At 41.8% G+C, this 18,887-nt stretch overlaps 1 protein-coding gene across 8 annotated transcripts in view; it reads right to left on the reverse strand.

Annotated features, from left to right (window-relative positions):
• Positions 1-18,887, reverse strand: part of FAM135B (family with sequence similarity 135 member B) — a 446,472-nt gene that overhangs the window by 141,346 nt on the left and 286,239 nt on the right. Inside the window, exon 2 of one of the 8 annotated variants that reach the window (XM_058443734.1) lies at positions 13,453-13,549. The exons of the other annotated variants lie outside the window; for them this stretch is intronic. The gene's annotated coding sequence lies outside the window, so the exon portion shown is untranslated. The remainder of the gene's footprint in view (positions 1-13,452; positions 13,550-18,887) is intronic. 8 annotated transcript variants of the gene reach the window in all.

The following is an 18,887-nucleotide window of genomic DNA, read 5'->3' on the forward strand; positions in this document are numbered from 1 at the left end:
AATTGCAGCTAATCAAATATTTGTCAGAGCTGCAGTGTCCCCACCCAGTCACGGTCTCCAGGATGTGCCAAGGAGCACAGAGTTGTTTGCCAGTCCACGGTGGCCTTGGCCTTAGTTGGAGGTCACAGAATATAGGGGGGAGTTGTGACTACAAAAAATAGCAGGGAGCCCCAGAGTCACTGCTGATTAGGGGAGAACAGGTGGTTGCCCTGCCTTTGTTTTCCACAGAGATGGCAGATCCCTCCAGCAGGGCCTGCCCACTCCAGAGGCTAAGCTAAGCCTGGCCAGTCCAGAGAGAGACCATAGCCTCAGACCCTCCAACTTCCTCCAAGGTCTGAGCTCCCCCGCCCACCAACCCAAGCATTGAATGAGCTGTCCCCATCACAGCCCATTCTCACCTGGACTGTCTCCCCTTTCCTCTCTTGGTCCCCTCCTTTCTGTCCATTAGGGCACACACCCACATACCAGGGTTGCACTTGCAGTCTGGAGCAGGGCAGGATATTCAAAATTGGTGAGCAGATAGAGTAACCAGTCAGAATGCCTGCCAGGCAGGGCGGTGAGCAGGGCCTGCAGGTCATCGGCTGCCCTGGTGTAAATCCTCTAGCTATGGATGATAGAGAATGTGAGGGTCTGGAATGGGGGCCCGGGTAACTGGCCACTGTAGTCTGGGAAGGAGGACTTGGAAAGCTCAGGGCAGTGCCTGTTATAACAACTGCTCCTATCAGACGCACTGGCTGAATATTGCCCCTGGTTAAAATGAGCAAGGTATCCCCGTGCCATACACAGGTCAGTCCTGCCAAGACCTGTCTCTGCAGCTCAAGTTTTGTCTTCTTAGCTTCACAGCTTTTCACCTCATTCATTCTCCTTCTAGACTCCAGTGGCAACTCAGAGTGACCTGAGCTCCTGTCCTCCAGGACAGCAGAAGCTCTTGCAGCTGACATTTTTCCTTCCCTTATTCAGCTCCTCTCTCTGCTAATACATTGTGCCAAATACTGCAGGTACACAGTCTGTCTGTGCATGGACATGGGAATTCCTTCATGGAGAGCTCCCCTCTCTCCAGCTCAAACCTCCTTAGTCCTCAATACCCATGCACTCTTCCAGTTGCCTACATACCTCAGAGTCCCAGCCCAGTGGGTGACCTGGTTTCTGATGGGTCACCTTGACTCAGACTTGGCCCTGGCTGGATCAAGCAATTAACTTTCAGTTCCACACAGCAAATGCAGAACAGAAGGGTTTGAACCACACATTTCAACCAGGTTCTGGAATATTTCTTGATCTGAACTTCTGCATGTAAGCCCCTTAGCTCCAGACAACAATTGGACCAGTCTCAGGCATAGCCAGAGTGGATGGTAACCACACACTTACTGGTGCTGACACTTCAGGGAGTAGGGCCTTGAGAAATGATGGAAGATCCTACACATTTCAAACTGTCACGCTTTCAGCAAGCTTTCTCTGCCTGTCCCAGATGAATGTGAATATTCTCACCTCTGGATCATACGCATTTACTGCTCAACAACACTCGGCAGGCAGAAGATGCTGCCCACCTCTTCCATGCATCCCTCCAATACACACACTCCATTCATCAGAAATACTGAGAATTCCAGGGACCTTGTAGGATCCGTAGACACAAGGTGCTCCTTGCTTTTGAAGAATCCCCAATATTATTCTCTTCTCTTGAATAAATGTTATGATTTCCTCATTAGTGTCACCTGTTGAAGCTTGCCCTTTGACCACACAGCAGGTATATGCCCTTTGTGCTCAGCCCCCAGCAACGTACAGAGGGCTGGCTGATGGTGCCCCTGGTGCCTAAACAAACTTTCATGGTTGCCTCTGCACCAAGATGTTGATGTGAAAATAAATGAGCATAAGAGAACAAGTCATCTGGTGGTTGAATCTAAGCTGCAAAAATTGCTGCTGAGGATGTAGATCTAGGTGTTCATTGACACTATAGCCAACTGGCTAAGCCTTGGCTGACACCCAGTCAGGTGATACTGTGACTTTTGACCCCTTGTGTCTGAGAAAATTCTACATCCACCATCTGAAAGTGGCAGTGTCATCTGCATGGGTGTCAGCCAAGGCTTAGCCAGTTAGCTCTCATATTAATGAACACGTAGGCCTACATCCTCAAAAGCATTATGTGTTTGCTTAGTTAAACAGATGGGGCAAGATGACTTGAGGTATGTGACAGTGATGCTTTAGACCACTGTGGTACTGGGAGAGAAGTGAAAGGCTCATAATTTTTGCTATTACAAGAACATGAATTTTTTTTTTTTTTTTTTTATAGACAGAGTCTCACTCTGTCACCCAGGTTGGAGTGCAGTGGCACCATCTCGGCTCACTGCAACTTCCACCTCCGAGTTCAAGCAATTTTCCTACCTCAGCCTCCCAAGTAGCTGGGACTATAGGTGCCCACCACCACACCCAGCTAAAGTTTTGTATTTTTAGTAGAGACGGGGTTTCGCCACATTGGCCAGTCTGGAGAACATGATTTTTTCTAAAATACTCCATTTTCTGTAAAATGGAGCTGTAATGTCTAATCACAGAGTTGTTGTGAGTATCAAATGAGACGATACAAATCAATGCCTGTGACTCACTATACATGAGCAATATTGTTCAGTGTTTCAATTACTTCCTTGACTTTTGGGGAGAAGGAGGGTGGGTCCTGGCTCATAGTGACTTCCACCATGCCAAATCTAAGCTTCTTTCTGATTAGACCTGGTTAATTATTGATAATTCTCAGAAGTCCTATCACACTGCATGCCCAAATGACCAATCCGTAAATCTTTTTTGAACGTTCTGTTCCTCTGACATTCTTTTTTCCACTTTCTTCTTCTCATCCATAGACTGTTATTTTTCCTTTCCTCAGAAGTTCTTCCCTCAATGCCACAGGCAGAGTAATTGCTCCCTCGTCTGTTTCCACAGCATTTTACACCAGCTCTTGTAGAACACTTGTTCCTCTGAGCAGCAGTACTGTCTGTCTTTCTGTAACCAGACTGTGGGCTTCTCCAACACGGAAAAGTACACAACTCGCCAGTGAGTTCTAGGATTCTAGTAAGGTGCTTGACATAAGAGGCACATAATTAGTCTTTTTTATTGAATTGATAGCATCATCCTCACCTCAAAAGTCTGCCTGTTTCTCAGTGGCCACTTAAATGCTACCCCTTCTATGAAGATCTTCCCAACTAGAAGGCAGAGTTTAGTACTTATAAGCAGCACAGGCTCTGACTCAGACTGATCTTTGTTTAAGTTCAGGCTTTCCATGCACTTGCAAATCATTTATCCTTTCTGAGAATAATTATCTTCATGTATAAAGTAATCATGAAAGATTAGATAAGACAAAGATGCCTATCATTATTATTAAAAACACATGTCTTCCCCCTGTTTATTCATCTAGCTTTACACCTTTCCTGTGTCTCACAGAGTCCACCTCCTGTTTTACCCATCTTAGAGTCACCTTATTGCCACCCACCTACTCCCTCTCACCCTCTATTGTTCTGTAAGCTACTTAAGGGCATAGTCATTAGGAAATCACTTGAGTCTCTTCCCTGTGACTAGATCAGTACTTTAAATAAAATAGATGCTGAAAAAGTTGCCAAATGAGCACTTGAGTGTTAGTCTGGGGAACTTGCTTATCCCCAAAAGAAGGCTGAGTACTCACTCCTATTATCTGAAAACTCATGCAACCAATATGGGGACTGGGAGCTAAAAGAAAGTCATATAGTTTTATAAACGCATTTCACAAATAGGAACTGGGGCCTCAGAGAGATGGAGAATCCAACCAAGGACCAGCAGTGGAATTCCGAATCCACCCGCCGCACCCATGGCCCTCCCTGCTACCCCCAACTGCCCTGATGCTTACCAGGGCACCAAAAAACTATTTCCAAGGCTCTCTTGACTCCTTGTGTCTGAGAAAATTCTACATCCACTATCTGAAAGTTGTAGTATCACCTGATTGGGTGCCAGCCAAGGCTTAGCCCATTGGCTCTAGTATCAGTGAACACCAAGCCTACATCCTCAGAAGCACTTTTTGCAGCTTTAGATTCAACTACCAGATGGCCTGTTCTCCTGGGCTCATTTACCTTCCTGTCAACACTATGGTGCAGAGGCAACCACCAAGTTTGCTGTTTAGGCTCCGGGGCCACAATCAGCTGGCCCTTTGTACGCTGCTGGGGGCTGAGCACAGAGAGCAGCTTATCCCCTTGACCAAACATTCATTCCTCTACCTTCCTCATGACCTCTTTTTATTGTGTGGCTGTTTATTTGCATGTCTGTATGAGTTCCTTAGAGTTCAGTAGTGCTGTGGTTCATCCCAGCAGCCACATGACTTGGCACAGGGCTTGGAAAAAGCAAACTTTTTAATGACTGTGTTACCCAAAACAGAACGGGGTTTATTTGCCTGGCAAGTAACAGATGAATCTCCACAAGAGCGCAGGTTTGGATCGACAGCAGTTACATCACTTGTCACAAGGGAGGAGAGTGCTAGGGGTATTCTCCAAGCAGTGTCTCCCCAAGGGAAAGCGACAGAAGGGTTTTATGGGGTGGTGGAAAGGGGAGAAGGTGCATCATCGCATGCAGAGGAGGGGGCTCAGAGGTGCAGACGCAGTGAGTCATCACGCCAGCACAGAAGCACAGAGGTTGCATGTTATGATAATGAAGCTACAGCTCCTCTCGGGGTGGAGGCTTTAGCATGGTAACCAGGAAAGTTCACTCAAGTTCATCTATAAGTTGCCAGGGCTGTCGGGAGCTGCTTCCACTCAATTAAGTGATTACATTCCACACAGGATTTTAGGGGGAAAAAAAAAAACAGGCTGGCGGCTGTAAAATAGGCTGATTGCTCAAGTTGATTAAATTCCTATAGTCCCTGGAGATTCTCCATGTCTGCTTGCAACTAGAGTGTTTTAACTATTTTTCCTATTTTATTTTACATATCCAACATTTCCTCCTAAACCAGATTCTTCCCAATGATGTTGAAATGTATTCACCATTCTCTCATTAGAAATAAAATATACACAGAAGTCAAATCTCGCAGCTCTTCCTAGATACCTTGGTTGGGTAGCAACCAACTTACCTAAAGGATGTCTCTACTGGCTGTTTCCATGTCTCCATTGCTTTACTCACTCTTCACTGTCCCAAATCTGGTTTCTGCCCCCTTAGCATCAGTTTAAAAAAAAAAAAAATCCTATCAAGGAGGTAAATAGTGTCCTACATGTTTCTAAAAGCTTGAGGAAATTTTTAGTCCACATTGTACTTGGATTCTCTGCAGCATTCTGCAATGTTGGTCAACTCCTCCCCCTTGAAATGCCCTTCCTTGGCCACTGTGAAATGAAGCTTCACTATTTTTCCTCTTGACCCTCTGATAGCTTTTCTCTGTCTCCTTAAGAGGGTCACCTCCCAGTAAATTGGCGTGCCTTTTCCCACACCAATGTCACTTTCTATCCCCCTTAGGATGGTTTATTTTATTTCATGGCACATATTACTGTTTGTGTTATACTGATTATCTTTTTTAAACAAATTTTAAATTATTTTAGAGACAGGGTCTCACTCTGTTGCTCAGGCTGGAGTGCAGTGGCACATTAATGGCTCACTGCAGGCTCAACTTCCTGGGCTCAAAGGATCCTCCTGCCTCAGCCTCCTGAGTAGCTGGAACTACAGGCATGCACCATTGTGCCCAGCTGATTATCTTCTTTTCCAACCGTAATGTAAGCAACATGAGAGCAGAAAATCTGCCTATTTTGTGCATTGTCCAAGTCCTACACATAAAATGGCATCTAGGACATAGCCACTTAATGAAAATTATGTCCCTAAAACAGATTTTTCCTCCAAGTTCAAGATCTATAAGTTAAATTGGCTATTTCAAATTTTATGCTTAGATTTTCAAAGATAGCATACATTTAACATGCTCAAAAGTAATTTATCATCCCAGAAGATAATACAGGAGAAATATTTAGATTTCCTTGGGTCTGGTAATGAGTTTTTAGATATGACACCTAAGGCACAGTTCCTGAAAAAAAAAAAAAACTGATAAGTTAGATTTCATTAAAATTAAAATTTTCTCTATTTCCTTCAGTTCTGCTCTGATCTTAGTTATTTCTTGCCTGCAGCCAAAAGACACATGAAAAAATGCTCATCATCACTGGCCATCAGAGAAATGCAAATCAAAACCACAATGAGATACCATCTCACACCAGTTAGAATGGCCATCATTAAAAAGTCAGGAAACAACAGGTGCTGGAGAGGATGTGGAGAAATAGGAACACTTTTACACTGTTGGTGGGACTGTAAACTAGTTCAACCATTGTGGAAGTCAGTGTAGCGATTCCTCAGGGATCTAGAACTAGAAATACCATTTGACCCAGCAATCCCATTACTGGGTATATACCCGAAGGATTATAAAACATGCTGCTATAAAGACACATGCACATATATGTTTATTGTGGCACTATTCACAATAGCAAAGACTTGGAACCAACCCAAATGTCCAACAATGATAGATTGAATTATGAAAATGTGACACATATACATCATGGAATACTATGCAGCCATAAAAAATGATGAGTTCATATCCTTTGTAGGGACATGGATGAAGCTGGAAACCATCATTCTCAGCAATCTGTCGCAAGGACAAAAAACCAAACACTGCATGTTCTCACTCATAGGTGGGATTTGAACAATGAGAACACATTGACACAGGAAGGGGAACATCACACACCGGAGCCTGTAGTGGGGCTGGGGGAAGTGGGGAGGGATAGTATTAGGAGATATACCTAATGTTAAATGACGAGTTAATGGGTGCAGCACACCAACATGGCACATGTATACATATGTAACAAACCTGCACATTATGCACATGTACCCTAAAACTTAAAGTATAATAAAAAAATTAAAATTTTCTGCTCAGAAAAAAATCATTGCCAAGAACATGGAAAGACAAGCCACAGGCTAGAAGAAAATGTTTACAAAAGACATGTTTGATAATGGAACGTTATCTACAGTATATTCTAAAGATCTTAAAACTTAACAATGAGAAAATAAACAAACCAATTAAAAAATGAGGCAAAGATCTTAACAAGAAGATACAGGAATGGCAAATAAGCATATGAAAGGCTGTTCCACATCATATGTCATCAGGGACATGCAAATTTAAAACAGTGAGATACTGTTACACACCTATTAGAGTGGCTAAAATTAAAATCTCTGATAACACCAAATGCTGGCAAAGGTGTGGAGTAACAACAAGAACTCTCATTCATGTCATGTGGGAATGGAAAAGGGCACAGACACTTTGAGAGATCATTTGGTGGTTTCTTACAAAACTAGGCAACCTCTTACCATATGATCCTGCAGTTGCACGCCTTGGCATTTACCCAAAGGAGATGAAGACACAAGTCTATATAAAAACCCACACACAAAAGTTCATAGCAGTTTGTTTTTTGTTAGTTTGTTTGTTTTTGAGACAGAGTCTCACTCTGTCACCAGGCTACAGTGCAGTGGTGTGATCTCGGCTCACTGCAACCTCTGCCTCCCCGGTTCAAGTGATTTTCCTGCCTCAGCCTCCTGAGTAGCTGGGATTACAGGCACGTGCCACCATGCCCAGTTAATTTTTTTATTTCTAGTAGAGACAGGGTTTCACCACATTGGCCAGGATGGTCTCACTCTCTTGACCTTGTGACCCGCCTCCCTCAGCCTCCTAAAGTTCATAGCAGTTTTATTCATAATTGCCAAAATCTGGAAGCAACCAAGATGTCCTTCAGGAGGTGATTGGATAAATAAACTGTGGTACATCCATACAATGGAATATCATTCAGAACCAGAACAAAATGAGCCGTTGGGCCATAACAAGACAGAAAAAATGTAAATACTTATTACTAATTGAAATAAGTCAATCTTAACGGCTAAGTACTCATGATTCTAACTATACGACATTCTGAAAAAGACAAAACTATAGACACAGTAAAAAAAATAGTGGTTTTTCAGAGTTAAGGGAGGTGGAGGGATTAATAGGTAAAGCTCAGAGGATTTGTAGGGCAGTGAAACTACTCTGTATGATCCTCTAATGGTGGATATGTGTCATTATATATTTGTGCAAATCCATAGCATGTACAACACCAAGAATGAACCCTAATGTAAACTTGGGACTTTGGGTGATAATGATGTGCCAATGTAACAAATGTTCCACTCTAATGGGAGATGTTGATAATGGGGGAGGCCTTAGTCTAATACGAAAGGCAGTTACTATGTAAATAATCACACAAAGGTATTTCTACACCACTAGCTTGTATTCAGTTGCACAGACACACCACTAAGAGGTATGTCTGACCATGTTAAGGAGATTAGGGAAGACTTTCCAGGGAGGAAGAGAGGCCTGAACTGAGAGGTGAGGGGTGAGTTGAAGCCTCTGGGTCCACAGGGAAGGGAAATGCCATTCCAAGCAGAGGGAACAGCATGGGCGAAGGTAGCTTGTGACAGGGAGGGACTGGCAGGCCAGGGAGGCTGGAGAACAGTGAGTTGGACAAAACTGAGCATGGGTGTGTGTGTATAGGGTGTGGGTGGTAGACGGGAAATCTCTGGACCTTCCCCTCAATTTTGCAGTCAATATAAACTGCTCTAAAAAATAAAATCTGTTAAAAAAAACTTTTTATTACTACTAGAAAAAGAGAATTAAAAAATATTTTAGTGAATGACCCTATAACCTCTTGCATAAGGCAAAAATCTGAGGGTCGCCTTCAATGAATCCTTTTCTCTCACTTTCCATGTGTAATCCCTCAACAAGTAATTCCAATTCTCTCTCTCTCAATCACCCACCACAACCTTGTCCGTGCTTTCCTTGCCTCACTCCTGGACCACTCTGCCCAATGGCCTTCCTTCTGCTCAGCCTAACTCCTGTGCAGACTTTCTCCACAGTTTTGTCTGAGAAGAATCTTTTCAATATGCAAAATGGATCAAGTTGCTCCCAGCCCAAAGCCCTTCAGCGTCTTTCCACTCCACTTAGGATAAAGAAAAAAAAAAATCCTAATGTATTTCTCAAAGCCAGTTTTGCTTTCTCCCACCCCTCCATCTCCATACCACTCCAGGATCCAACCCCTTCCAGCTCACTGTTCTCCAGCCTCCCTGGCCTGCCAGTCCCTCCCTGTCACAAGCTACCTTCGCCCATGCTGTTCCCTCTGCTTGGAATGGCATTTCCCTTCCCTGTGGACCCAGAGGCTTCAACTCACCCCTCACCTCTCAGTTCGGGCATCTCTTCCTCCCTGGAAAGTCTTCCCTAATCTCCTTAACATGGTCAGACGTATCTCTTAGTGGTGTGTCTGTGCAACCGAATACAAGCTAGTGGTGTAGAAATACCTTTGTGTGATTATTTACATAGTAACTGCCTTTCGTATTAGACTAAGGCCTCTGTAAAGGGAGGTTTGTTTGGCTCAAACAGATCTAATACACTGTATAGCACCCAGCTGCTCAATAGATATTGGCTGAATATGGAACTTTAAAAAAAAAGTATTAATTTTGAATGAAAGTATGAAGGCATTAACTCATTGACCATTTTCAAAGCATTTCCTTCTCATCGGACCATTACAAAAATATAGAGAAGTCAAAGTATTCACTTGATGAAATGAAAATGAAATTAAAAACCAAATTGGAAAACATATATCAGCTCTCCTATTTTTTTTTTTTTTTTTTTGACAGAGTCTCACTCTGTTACCCAGACTGGAGTGCAGTGGTGTAATCTTGGCTCACCGCAACCTCTGCCTCCTGGGTTCAAGTGATTCTCCTGCCTCAGCCTCCTGAGTAGCTGGAATTACAGGCACCCATCACCACACCCGGCTAATTTTTGTATTTTCAGTACAGATAGGGTTTCACCATGTTGTCCAGGCTGGTCTCGAAGTCTTGACCTCAGGTTATACGCCCGCCTCGGCCTCCCAAAGTGCTGGAATTACAGGCACGAGCCACTACGCCTGGCCTTGGCTCTACTGATTTTTAAACTCTCTGAGATCCAGGTTCCTTCTGTAGGGACAGTGATACCTTTCTCTACAGATTGTTAGGAGGATGTATACAATAACATCAACAAAAAATCTAGCACAGTGCCCAGTGTATTGGGTTGTACAGTCAAGAGAAATTTATTAGTGCCATTACTACCAATCCATGAAAATACGGGTCAGCCATTGGCACATATTTCAGAAAGCTGAGCAAAGTACACTTACTTCAAGGGAGATAAACAAGAGCATTAATTTCCTGGAGTCAAGACTTTTATTGTGTCTTAAACTTTAATAATATTGACCTGAATTGCTCTAAACCAAAGCCATCGATACTGCAGAATGTTTGCTCAGGTGAAGCTTTCAAACAAGATTTAGGTGAAAGCAAAAGGTTCCTAAAATGGAGTGTGGAAGTGATGTGAGATTCTTCATTCATCTGCTTATCTTTGTATCCGCCTATCTGTCCATTGGCTCAAAACTTAAGTATTGAGTAACTGAGATACACCAGGCACTAGAGTTATGGCAGTGAAGAGAACAGAGTTCCTGTCTTCATAGAACTTACACTATAGAAAAACAAAAACAGAAACAAAAATAAAAACATAAAACCCACAAAACACTCAAGTAACCATTCCGTTCTAGTGCCACAAATGTTGAAAAATAAATAAAAATAGAAGAAAATATAGAACACTGAAGTGGTAGATAGGGAAGGACCTGTTATATAACAACGAAAACAGGCATTTATATAAATTGTGGCTGGATAGATACAAGAACAGACTCTGCAAACCAATGTGAGGGAGCAGATTCAGAAGCAGAGCTCACAAAGGAGTGGGTGAGAACCATGGCTCTTGGACCCCTGGGTCAGGTTAGCGGAGGAACATGGTGTCAGGTAGAAGGGGAATAGAGCATTTTGGAAAGAAGACATATGCAGATGTTTGGAGAGAGCTTTTGCTATGCAGTCTCTGTTTACACCATCTCCAATGGAGGAGATCAAAGAAGTATCGCCTCCTTTTATCCACGTATATAGGGCCTACTCAGAAAGCTTGGTATAGATTCCCATGTTTGGGGACCAGAGGCACAGGGATATTTCACTCCTCAGAAAGCTAAGGCAATCCCAGGCAACAAGAGGAAGGCTAATGCATCAGGATATGCTCAGATATTTAGAATTTGTTGAGGCAAAGGAAGCATTGCTCACGGACTAGAGGTGAGACACGCGGGGAAAAGAGTTATCCTAGTGCCATTTTAAGGCCCAAGATGCCAGCAGGAGATTGCTGTGTGTTTGAAATATGTCCAATTACAAAACAGACATCCAAGGCACACTCAGTCAGCAGGGAGCCTCGGGAGGAGAGTCACTCACGAGGGACCCCCGAGGTTCCATCCTGACAGCGGCCTGGGGCTATGGCTCAAGCACACCGTGATATTGGAGCCAATGAGACCTGAACACAAATCCCAGGCCCACCAGTTTACCTCCCTGAACCTCAGTTCTTCCACCCGCAAAAGAGAATATTAGCCACAGCATCGAGTGGTTGGGAAGAATATTCACATGAGTAGGAAAGCCCATTTTAAACAAGCTTATAGGCAAAAGCTTCAATACACTAAACTTCAAAGTTTAAAATGTCTGTATGACAAAAACTGCCTAAAACAAACTTAAAAGACAAGCTACAGACTATGGGAAGACATTTTCTACATGATATATCCAAAAATTGTTATCAAAGATGTGGTTGGCAGTAGACAGGAAATAAAATTATATAATGAAGGAGTAAACTAGTCAAAGAAAAAGAAGCAAAAGTTGTAGATGGGAGATTCATGAAAGGGAAAACAAAAATAGCCAATAAACATGAGAAGATGGTCAACCTCCTTTGTAATTAGGGAAATGTAAACTAAAATAGTACTACATTTTACCCTTCTTGATTGGTTTGAATAAATAAATATTTCCATAAACTGCTAGTGGAAGTTGAAACTGACACTTTGAAGTATATTTTGGAAGTCTTTTTTTTTTTTTTTTTTTAAATCTGCATACCCTAGGACTACTTCAGCAATGTGGCTGCTTGGTCTCTCCCTTAGAGAAACTCTTCACATGTTTTCACAAAGAGGCATGGACAGAAATGGTTACAGAATCATCCTCGCTTGCAAAAACCCCCAAACAGTGGCAGGCTAGGACATGTTTAACAACTGGCTACCCCTAAACAGACCTGATTTGCAGTGTTTGCTGATTTCCTGGCACACACAGCCCCACCATGGCCCAATTTAAAGCTACTGAAATGAAGTCACTAAAGGAGACGGGATGTCCACAGTCAGCTCTTGTGAGTAGCACAAGCTGGCTGCAAGACACCACTGTTCCCAGTAGTATATATGGACAGATTGTGTTAAAATACAAAAACCAAAGGCTACATGTTACCTATTAGTCACTGACGCACAGTAAGAAATGTAGATAATACTTACCAACAAGTTAGCAATGGTTTTTTTAGGTCTTGGATTCGGTTAATAATCCATTATGTCTTTAGCCTTATTTGTAACATTCTCAAGGAGCATTTTGTCCTATTATATAACCAAATGAAGGAAGTAATGAAATTAACATTTAGTTATCACTTATGTAGCAAAATTAGTACAAAAACAACATTAAGGAAATAGCCAATCAGTGTTGGTTCCTATATTATCCCACCTCTCATTATAAGACCTCGTACATGCTGAGAGAAACCAATAAGGTTTGTTCATTCATTCATGAAATAAATTATTACTGAGTGCCCAGTTTGTACCAAGCACAACAAGAGAAGATGGTGGTGACCAAGAGGTACATCAAATTACCAAACTAGGAAGTTTTATAATTTGTCATTGAAGAAATGGACATTAAGGAGTAATTTCTATTATACAAAGGTGCAAATCTACCTAAGAAAAAGGGAAAGGAAGGTGGGGGAGACAGAGGGAAAAGCAGAGACAGGGAATGATCATGCCAAGGAGAAAGTTCCTGGCAAGGTGTGCAGGTAAGAGAAAGCAGGAGATGTTGAGGAAACGGAGGAAGTCCACTGGGCTGGCACGTGCCAGGTTGAGCTGACGCCAAAGAGACAGGCAGTGCTGGGCTGGAGAAGCCTTGTCAGCCAGGCCCATTTTGATAATCAAAATAATATATGATGAAGAAAGAATATAGGCAGATCAAAGTATTTTTCTTTTAAGAAGATAATTTTCTTTTAAGGAGAAAGCAAAAAGATAAAATCCCTCAAAAACAAACCACCCATTAATAAAATCTCCTAAAAAATGTTCTAGAGCATGTATTAAAGATTATCTAACTCGCAGAGCTTTGGAGCAGTGCCTGGAAATGTTAAGTGCACCCAGTAGGTCTGCAGTATACACAGATGTCCTTCTGATTACAACGCTTGCCTATGCAGGCTGGAAGTCTGCCCAAAACAGGGTCCTGCCCAGCCAGTTTCATCTGAAAACACAAAGCATTTGCTTTTCTGCTTTCTCCACACCTCCCTGACAAGTCTCTCATTACCCACTGTCAGCCTGGTTTTCCTCTGAACATTTTATCTTCATTTTCTTGGCCACAGGTCCAGTTTCTCTGTAGATGGAAACCTCTGTTTTCCTTTTTTCTAAAATAAAAGAGAGAGATTCTTGCAGACAGGTTGTTCACGCCTCTGCCATCAGGATGTGTGAGTTTACAATTGCCATGTATGCCCACCCAATAGGAATCACAATCTCTGAATAATGGAGAATATTCTTCTTATTTTCTGCCTTATCTTTGCCCCTCAGAGTTGTTGAAGGAAGAATTTGTACTGACCGAGGGACTGATGCAGTGACAAATGAATTGTTCAGTTACTCAATCAATAAACTCATTCACTGAGCTCTGCTGGGGCTTGCACTCCCTCACTCCACTTCTATCTGCTTTAGCCCCAAAGCCGTGGCCCGGACATTTCTCAGAAGTGGTTCCAGCTCGGTGGTATCTTCCCAGGAGGCCCACTTAGGGCAAGGAGGAAACTTGCATTTTTTCAGAGTCATCCTGAGTATACTTCAACTCACTCCTCAGCACTGTTTACTCACACACCATTAAGACCTCTGTTTATAGACCTACTTTTGGAATCTGTGGTTGCATTTCTCTTTTGCCCCAGTTATATCTTATCTAGGAGGCTGAGCCCCTAAAGCCACCAGCACATTACGTCGTCACCCATGTTCCTGTCCATCCCAATCACCCTGGGAGTTGGATGCCTTTGCTGAGTGCAAGCAAAAGGGACTTTCGTTGTTGTTGCTTGTTTTCATTTTTATCTCATTGAGTGATTAAGGCGCATCCAATACTCAAGTGGCAACACACCCAGTGGCACCATCAGAGTTGCCTGTGACATGACAGATCACCAACTATATCAAGGCGAGAACATCACAAACAGGAAGCGCAGTTGTTAAATCATGCCAGGCCAAATGCAGAGCCTAAAAACACAGTGTCAGGAAGACATTTCTCCACAGCCTTGAGATGAGCATTGAAAAACAGAGGGTTGTCTCTCAGTGAGTGCTCAACAGAGCTTTGCATGGGGGGTCCACATCATGAATCATCACCGAGCCCCCTTTATAAGCTGGGTAAGGATGCTTGAACTTCTGAGCCTGCCCACCCTTGGCAGGGAAGGCAGAGCTAAGGAAGTGAAGGTTTGGCCGGAGGTATCTGTTAGAGGAGCAAGGACTCAGTGATTCTGAAGAGGGGGATTCATGAAGGCTGGGAGGGTGAGCTGGATTTCAATCAGAAGTGAAACAATACAAAGAAGGTTGAATCCATGCCTTGGCCATGTCACCTGTCAGTCCCATTAGAGCAGTGAATGCCCAGATTTTATTTCTTTAAAATAAGAACTTAGTGGTCTCAATGTGTCTATCTTTAACTTTTGCCTTTTTTCTTCCTGAAACGTTAGGGTTTGTGTGTATGCGTGTGTGTTTTGTTTGCTTGAATTATTGTTATTTTCTCTTGATTTCATGAGGAAAGACCCCACTTGAGAAATAGAAACTGGTTTTGAAAAACCCAATTTGATTCTGTTGTAACTTATTTATTTTGATTTTTACTCCTGATGGCTTATTTTCTCATGGTAGCAGTGTTGGGTTGGGGGGCAGAAACTGCTCTAGATATTTCCAGCAGAGAGAGACTTCGTGCAGGGATTTGGTTGCAAGGGTATTGGGGTGGGTTGGGAAAGCAAAAGTGGGAGGAAGATGTTGGTGCTAACATGGATTTAGGAAGCTGGTGTTTGCATGAGATGAGGAGACTGCAGCTGAGACATTTTGATTGACTTCTTTAAGATCCTGCTAACCCTTGTTCTCATGAAGCCTAAAATCCAGGCAAGGGAGCAAACATACACGATCAGCCACAGAGGTTGAGCCTCTCCTGCCTCTAACTCCTGCCCAGTTCTCACTATGTCATGCCGCCTGCCATAGATGAGGGACTAGGAGGCTCAGGGACCTGGAAGGGGACTTTCTGCATCTCCATACCCTGCCGTATGTTCTTGGGATCTGAAAAATTTATCAAATATCTACTACCAGCTCTTTGAAACTTTTCAAAAACACCACATGCAGAGCTAGCTGACAATAGCCTGAATCTGAACAAACAGGTTGACTGAAAACTGGCTGGATCAAGGTAGCTATATTTAGACTAATAGAATAGCATGTCTTAGTGAAAGACTGGAACCTCAAAAGTCACCTATAAGCATATTTATTGACCAGGCTTTTGCCTAATGGAAGATATTTCTAAGACAAGAGACAAAGACACCGGCAGAACTTAGGCATAAAATGTCCATCACACAAGCATTTATACAAGAATGAATGTCGATCCTTCTCAAGCTCTTCCAAAAAAATAGAATACGAGGTAACACTTCCAAACTCATTTTTTGAGGCCAGCATTACCTAGATACCAAAACAAGATAAGGCCATCCAAGAAAAAAATATATAGGCCAATGTATCTGATGAACATAGATGCAAATATTTTGAACAAAATACTAGCAAGCCTAATTCAACAGCACATTAAAAGAATCATATGCCATAATCAAGTAGAATCTACTCAGATACAAGGATGTTCAACACATGAACATCTGTAAATATAATACAGCAAATCAACAGAATGAAAGACAAAAACCATATCATCATCTCAATAGACGCAAAAAAGCATTTGACAAAATTCAACATCCTTTCATCATAAAAATTCTCAACACATTAGGTATAGAAGTGTAGGGAGAAGAAAGAGAGATCAGACTGTCACTGTGTCTGTGTAGAAAGGGAAGACATAAGAGACACCATTTTGAAAAAGACCTGTACTTTAAACAATTGCTTTGCTGAGATGTTGTTAATTTGTAGCTCTGCCCCAGCCACTTTGCCCCAGCCACTTTGACCCAACTTGGAGCTCACAAAAACATGTGTTGTATGAAATCAAGGTTTAAGGGATCTAGGGCTGTGCAGGACGTGCCTTGTTAACAAACTGTTTACAAGCAGTATACTTGGTAAAAGTCATTGCCATTCTCTAGTCTCAATAAACCAGGTGCACAATGCACTGCAGAAAGCCACAGGGACCTCTGCCCTTGAAAGCGGGGTATTGTCCAAGGTTTCTCCCCATGTGATAGTCTGAAATATGGCCTCGTGGGATGAGAAAGACCTGACTGTCCTCCAGCCCGACACCTGTAAAGGGTTTACACTGAGGTGGATTAGTAAAAGAGGAAAGCCTCTTGTAGTTGAGATAGAGGAAGGCCACTGTCTCCTGCCTACCCCTGGGAACTGAATGTCTCGGTAGAAAACACGATTGTACATTGGTTCAATTCTGAGATAGGAGAAAAATCGCCCTATGGTGGGAGGTGAGACATGTTTGCAGCAATGCTGCTTTGTTATTCTTTACTCCACTGAGATGTTTGGGTGGAGAGAAACATAAATCTGGCTTACGTGCACGTCCAGGCATAGTATCTTCCCTTGAACCTAATTATAACATAGATTCTTTTGCTCACCTGTTTTTTGCTGGCCTTCTCCTTATTATCACCCTGCTCTCCTACTACATTCCTTTTTGCTGAAATAATGAAAATAATAATCAATAAAAACTGAGGGAACTCAGAGGCTGGTGCCGGTGCAGGTCCTTGGTATGCTGAGCACCGGTCCCCTGGGCCCACTGTTGCTTCTCTATACTTTGTCTCTGTGTCTTATTTCTTTTCTCAGTCTCTCGTCCCACCTGACTAGAAATACCCACAGGTGTGGAGGGGCAGGCCACCCCTTCAAGAAGAAAGAACAAAGATCACATATTTCAAGCCTACAGCTAACATCATACTCAATGGTGAAAAGCTGAAAGCTTTTCCTCTAAGATCAGGAACAAAACAAGGGTGTCCATTATTACCACTTCAGTTGAACACAGTACGGAAAGGCTTAGCCAAAGAAATTAAACAAGGGGAAAAGGGCCTCCGTAATTTAAAGGAAGAGGTAAAGTTTGTTTCTGTTGGCAGATGACATGATCTCATATATAGAGAAGCCTAAAAATTCCATGAAAAAACTGTTAGGATGAATAAAAAAATTTAATAAAGATGAAGGATACAAAATCAACATTAAAAAATCAGTTGTGTTTCTGTATGCTAACAACAAATACCTCAGAAAGAAATCAATAAAGCAATCTCATGTATAGCAGCTAAAAAACAATAAAATACTTAGAGACAAATTTAATCAAGGCGATAAATGATCTATACACTGAAAATATAAGACACTAATGAAAGAAACTGAAAAGGGCACAGATACATATAAAGATAGGTCATGTTCATGGATTAAAAGAATTAATATTGTTAAAATGTCCATGCCATTTAAAGCAACCTATAGATTTGATTTAAGCCCTGTCCAAATTTCAGTATTTTTCACATAAATAGAAAAAAAAAACTAAAATTCATATGAAACCACAAAAGACCTCAAACAGCCAAAGCAATCTTGTGCAAAAAGAACACAAACAAAGGGAAAAACATTCCATGCTTATGGATAGGAAGAATCAATATCATTAAAATGGCCATACTGCCCAAAACCATTTATAGATTAAATGCTATTCCTATTAAAACTACCACTGATATTCTTCACAGAACTAGAAAAATTGTTTTAAAATTCATATTGAATTCATATAAAATTCATAAAAGAGTCCAAATAGCCAGTGGGGTGGTAATTATTTTACAATACATACATATATCAAATCATCACATTGCAGACCTTAACAAATGGAAACACATCTCATGTCATGGATTGGAAAACTCAATATCGTGAAAATGACCATTTCAATATTTGAAAATGACCATTTGAAACTGCCCAGAGCAATCTACAGATTCAATACAATTCCTATCAAAATACCAACATCATCTTTCACAGAATTAGAAAAAACAATCCTAAAATTCATGTGGAACCAAAAAAGAACCTGAATAGCCAAAGCTATCCTAAGCATAAAGAACAAATCTAAAGGAATCACATTACCTGACTTCAAATTATACTACAAGTCTACAGTTCCAAATCAGGATGGTACTGCTATAAAAGCGGACACATAGACTAGCGGAAAAGAATAGAGAACTCAGAAATAAAGCCAAATTTACAACCAACTGATCTTCAGCAAAGCCTACAAAAAATAAATTGGGGAAAAACATCCTAATTAATAATTGATGATGGGAAAACTGGATAGCCACAGGTAGAAGAATGAAACTGGATCAATCCTTCTCTCTCACCTTATACAAAAATCAACTCAAGATGAGTCAAAGACTTAAATCTAAGTCCTGAAATCAGAACAATTCTTGAAGATAATTTAGGAAAAACTCTTCTGGACATTGGCCTATGCAAAGACTTTACGACAAAGAACCCAAACACAAATGTTACAAAAACAAAGATAAATAGATGAGTCCTAATTAAGCTAAAAGGCTTCTGTACAACAAAATAAATAACCATCAAAGTAAACAGACAACTTACAGAACGGGA

The sequence above is a fragment of the Hylobates moloch genome, unplaced genomic scaffold (assembly GCF_009828535.3).
Source record: "Hylobates moloch isolate HMO894 unplaced genomic scaffold, HMol_V3 SCAFFOLD_9, whole genome shotgun sequence".
NCBI classification, from domain to species: Eukaryota; Metazoa; Chordata; class Mammalia; order Primates; family Hylobatidae; genus Hylobates; species Hylobates moloch.